Here is a 6,000-nt window from a genome sequence, read left to right as displayed (position 1 = left end):
TTTTGTGTAAGACTATGTATTTTCAAAAACATTCATAACAAGATTTCAAATTTGGGGCATGTTCATAACACACAAAATGAGCAAAGATAAAACACATGTCCAAACATACACAATATTGTTAAAAATATATACACTTGCCGTGTAATATGGATACTGACCCCGAAATTGTGTCTACTTTTTTACTAATGATTCTATATTGAAGTTCCTCCTAGCATATCCTTTTGAGTTCACAAAGGAAACCTGAAGCGGGCCTTTAACAACGCCACAGAGAGTTTGCATTGGCAGTGGCTCCCTGCATCTCAATCATAGAAAACAAGACTTGGGAATAGATATATCTTCTCAATCTTATGAGGACTGTGAAGGCTACTACTTGAATTATTCATTGAACAGCAAAGAGGAAGATTATGTGACCACAGCCCACCTTTGCAAAGGAACATTTTAACATCATTATTAACAACAACAACAAAAAGTCTTATGCATCGGTTAGGGTGCTAAGCCAGGCAGTGTATAAACTGAATTTATGAGAATTGCCCTCTATAAATATCCAGATAAAACATAAAATGAATGTCTGCAAGACAAATAATGAACATCTACTTATGTAAATTATACAAGTATGTCCATAAATATGGTACCCAGAGGTGAAAATGTACACACTATATTTAATTAGACAAGAGTTTGGGGCATTAGTTTGTTTTTTTGTATAAGCTTTTCTGGACCAGAAAGTAATAGAATCCATATTTATCCACATCCATGCAGAATAAATTTATGTGTAATAAATAACAATTCCATCTTTGTTACTATGTAAGGTTTTGGCACAGGTCAGCAGTTTAACTTTGTATAAACTGTCCTAAGTGAAGATAAATTGAGGAGGGAAATTAAGAAGATTATGCCTGTGTTGAAGCTCAGGTTGGCTAATGATTTTGCTATTACTGTTTAGCTAAGTCATGAAATGCCATTCTTAGAAGAACAGCAGAAGCCGTACAATAGGTGCGTTCAAGGGTCCTTTTCATAATTTAGGTGACATTTATTTAAAAGTTTATTAATTAAGCCAGAATATTTTTTATTCACCTACTTTATGTTTGTCACTATGCTAGGCACTGGAAAGACTGAGATGAACAAAGTACAACTTCTGCTTTCAATTTTCTCTTAAACTAATAATTGGAGGATAACAAAGAGAATTAGTCCAAAAAATGGATAATTATAACAAAGTACCAAGTATGCTGGCTACATTGAGAGAATTCAGAGAACAACTATCCAGCCCAGCAAGAAGATTTATAGCATGATTCCCAAAAGACAATCACAAGTTACTCTTCCCAAAAGAGCATGGATGTAAGAGTGATACGTTAATTTCCTAGGGCTGCTGTGACAAAGTACAACAAAGTGGGTCTTTGAACAACAGAAATATATTGTATCACAGTCCTGGAGGCTAGCAGTTTGAATTCAGGGTTTCAACAGGGTCATGCTCTCTCTATCTGCTCTAGGAGAAGATCCTCCCTTGCCTCTTTTAGCTTCTGGTAGCCCCATGTGTTTCTGGGCCTTCCTTGGCTCGTAGGTGCATCTTCTCATGGACATCTTCCCCCTGTGTGTTTCTCTGTATCTCTTCCCTTCTTTTATAGGACACCACTCAGATTGGATTAAGACCTACCCAACTCTGGCATGACACTATGTTAACTGATATCAACTTCAAAGACTATTTTCGAACAAGGTTGTTTTCACAGATACCTGGGATTAGGACTTCAGTATAAATTCTGAGGGACACACTTTAATCGATAACAAAGGGGAAGTGGTAATGACAAGAGTAGCATTTCATGCAATGGTAACAGCTCATGCAAAGTCTAAGTGGCACAGGAAATGTGTCTTTTCTAAGAACTGCTGGTGAAGAGGAAAGGAATGGCAAGCTATGGTTCACAAGAAGCTTATCATAAAGAGCCTTGTGTATAAGGCAAAGAAGTTGAAACCTAATCCTAATCGAACATGGAAAATCATTTAACCACTACCCACCAGGGTTTCCTGGGAAATCATTAAAAAAAAAAAAATCATTACAGAAGGTAAATAAGGACAGAGAGGTGATTAGAGGATCATTTTAGAGAAATAACTGTATTAGCAGTATAGTTGACAAATTGGAAAAGCAAAGCCATTGTCTAGGAAACTTTGGATGGCGGCATGTGGATTTGGACATGGAAAGTCTGAAGATTTTTGTAGAAGTTTTTCTTGTTAGGATGTATCGCTACAATGTTTCAGACATGTTATCCTGTATAGTAATCTTCAAAGCATATATATATGTGTGTGTATATATGTATATATATATATATATATATACCCAACACAAATATTAGTATTTGTGATTTTGACTGAAGGGATTGGCATAGCCTTAGAAAGAGTGGGTCTTTATAAGCAAGAAGCTTGATCTTGGGTCTCATTCCAGAAAAAAAAAAAATATTAGGAAGGTATTAGAGTCAAAAATAAATAATATAAATGTATTGTTTTCCTAAATCCTTTAGTCCTTTACAGGAATCTATAACCTCAACACCTGAATTTTTCCCTAATCTTCTTCGGTTGGCAAACACAAGTTTGCAAGAATGACCATAGCCAAATTTAGACTTTCTCTATTGCCTAAATTCCACCCTCTATTTCTTGCGTGCTAAATATTAGAAGGGCAACTGAATCAGCTGCCTAGACAGCATAATGAGCTTGTGTGGTAATTTTCAGTGAGAGAATTCCAGTTCTGCAGAAACTATTAAAAAGACCCAAACAAAGATATTTGGGATGTTCTCAGGGGCAGACTGTAGGAGAACATTAGTTTGCAATTTACCTTCCTTGACTGCTCTCTTGAATCTAAAAGTCTGCTTAAGGATGACCACACCAAAGAAATGTACAAAAGGGTATTTGCGAGTCTCTACAACCATGTGAGCCATTTCCTTGGGAGAAACCTCTCTCTCTCTCTGTATACATATATAAAATATATAATATAATATATAATATAATATATAATAATATATTATATAAATAATATATATACACATACATATATATATGCTTCCATATGGAAACATGGGTGGCATAATGCTCTTTTATACACTTTAAAGAGGTCTCTTGCAGCAGATATGCCCAACGCAATGCACCGTTTGATTTCTTGACTGCTGCTTCCATAGGTATTGGTTGATTGTAGATACGAGTAAAATTGACAACTTCAATCTTTTCTCCATTTATCGTGTTGTTGCTTATTGGTCCAGTTGTGAGGATTTTAGGTTTTTTTTTTTTTTTGATGTTGAGATGTAGCCCATATTGAAGGCTGTGGTTTTTTGATCTTCATCAATAAGTGCTTCAAGTCCTCTTCACTTTCATCAAGTAAGGTTGTGTCATTTGCATAACATAGGTTGCTGTTGAGTCTTTCTCCAATCCTGGTGCCCTGTTCTTCTTCATATAGTCTGGATTCTCAGATTTTTTGCTCAGCATATAGGTTGAATAAGTATGGTGAAAGGAATCAACCAAGACACACACCTTTCTTGACTTTAAACCACAGATTATCCCTTTGTTCTACTCGAACAACTGCCTCTTGGTCTATGTACAGGTTCCTCATGGTCACAATTAAGAACCCTGGAACTCTCATTCTTTGCAATGTTATCCATAATTTGTTAAGATTCATGCAGTTGAATGCCTTTGCATAGTAAATAAAACACAGGTAAACATCTTTCTGGTGTTCTCTGCTTTCAGCCAGGATCCACCTGACATCGGCAATGATATTTCTTGTTCCAAGTCCTCTTCTAAATCCGGCTTGAATTTCTGGCAGGTCCCTGCTCATCTTCTGCTGTAACTGTTTTTGAATGATCTGCAGCACAATTTTACTTGTGTGTGATATTAATGATATTGTTTGTTAATCTCCAAATTCTGCTGGATGACCTTTCTTTGGAATGGGTACAAATATGTAACTCCTCTAGCTGTCTTTCAAATGTCTTGGCACAGATAAGTGAGTGCTTCCAGTGCTACATCTGTTTGTTGAAACATCTCAGTGGGTATTCCATCGATTCATGGAGCCTTGTTTTTCGCCAATGCCTTCAGTGCAACTTGGACCTCTTAATTCAATACCATTGGTTCTTGATCATATGCTGCTTTCTGAAACAGTTGAACATCAACCAGTTCTTTTTGGTACAGTAACTCTGTATATTCCTTCCACTTTATTTTTATGTTTCCTGAGTCGTTTAGTATTTCCCCCAAAGAATCCTTCAATATTGCAACACGAGGCTTGAATATTTTCTTCAGTTCTTTCAGCTTGAGAAATGCCAAGGGTGCTCTTCCCTTTTGGTTTTCTATCTCCAGGTAATTGCACATGTCACTGCAATATTTTATTTTGTCTTCTTGAGCTGCCCTTTGAAATCTTCTGTTCAGCTCTTTTACTTCATCATTTATTCCTACTGCCTTAGCTACTCTACTTTCAAGAGCAAATTTCCGAGTCTCTTCTCACATCCATTTTGGTCTTTGCTTTCTTTCCTGTCTTTTTCATGACCTTTTGTTTTCTTCTTATATGGTGTGTCCTTGATGTCATCCCTCAACTCATCTGGCCTTTGGTCATTAGTGCTCAATGTGTCAAATCTATTCTTGAGATGGTCTCTAAATTCAGGTGGGATATACTCAGGGTTATACTTTGACTCCCATGGACTTGCTCTAATTTTCTTCAGCTTCAACTTGAACTTGCATATGAGCAATTGATGGTCTGTTCCACGGTTGACCCCTGATCTTGTTCTGCTTGATGATATTGAGCTTTTCTTTCACCTCTTTCCAAAGATGTAGTTGATTTGATTCCTGTGTATTCCATCTGGTGTGGTCCACATGTATAGCAGCCATTTATATTAGTGAAAAAAGGTATTTGCAATGAAGAAGTCACTGGTCTTGCAAAATTCCATCACGTGATCCTGTCATTTCTATCACCAAGGTCATATTTTCCAACTACCAATCCTTTCTCTTTGTTTCCAACCTTTGCATTCCAGTCACCAGTAATTATCAATGCATCCTGATTGCATATTTGATCAATTTCAGACTGCAGAAGTTGGTAAAAAAAAAAAAAAAATTCAATTTCTTCATCTTTAGCCTTGGTAGTTGGTGTGTAAATTTGAATAATAGTCGTATTAACTGGTTTTCCTTGTAGGCGTATGGATATTATCTTATCACTGACAGCATTTTACTTCAGGATAGATCTTGAAATGTTCTTTTTGTCAGTGAGCTCAAGACCATCCCTCTTCAATTAGTCCTTCCAGGCATAGTAGACCATATGACTGCCTAATTCAGAATAGCCAATACCAGTGCATTTCAGTTCACTAATGCCTAGGATATCTATCTTTATGCATTCCATTTCATTTTTTGACAACTTCCAATTTTCCTAAATTCTCACTTCATACATTCCATATTCTAATTATTAATGGATGTTTCAAATTGTTTCTTCTCATTTTGAGTCATGCCACATCAGCAAATGAAGGTCCTGAAAGCTTGACTCCATCCACGTCATTAAGGTTGGCTCTACTTTAGGGAGGCAGCTCTTCACCAGTCATATTTTGAGTGCCTTCCAACCTGAGGGGCTCATCTTTTGGCACTATATCAGACAATATTCCAATGCTATTCATGAAGTTTTCACTAAGCAATTTTTCCAGAAGTAGACTACCAGGCACTTCTTCCTAGTCTTAGCCAGGAAGCTCCTCTGACACCTGTCCACCAAGGGTGAACCTGCTGGTATTTGAAACACTGGTAGCAAAGCTCCCAGTATCACAGCAATAAGCAAGCCACCAGAGTACAACAAACTGACAGATTTAGGATTCAGTGCAAAACAAATGAAAACAGACAATAGAACATGAAACAGACATATGACATTTATTAAAATTGACTAAAATTAAAAATTGTGGAAATGGCAAAACTCACTAATATTTTTTACTGGTATTTGTAAACCATGTTTATGAACCATTTATAGAATTAAGATATAAAACAACAAAAAAAGCATAATTTTTTTTTTAA

The sequence above is a fragment of the Elephas maximus genome, chromosome 2 (assembly GCF_024166365.1).
Source record: "Elephas maximus indicus isolate mEleMax1 chromosome 2, mEleMax1 primary haplotype, whole genome shotgun sequence".
Taxonomy (NCBI): Eukaryota; Metazoa; Chordata; class Mammalia; order Proboscidea; family Elephantidae; genus Elephas; species Elephas maximus.
The sequence above is the reverse complement of the archived record's forward strand: the minus strand, read 5'-3'. Positions refer to the sequence as shown.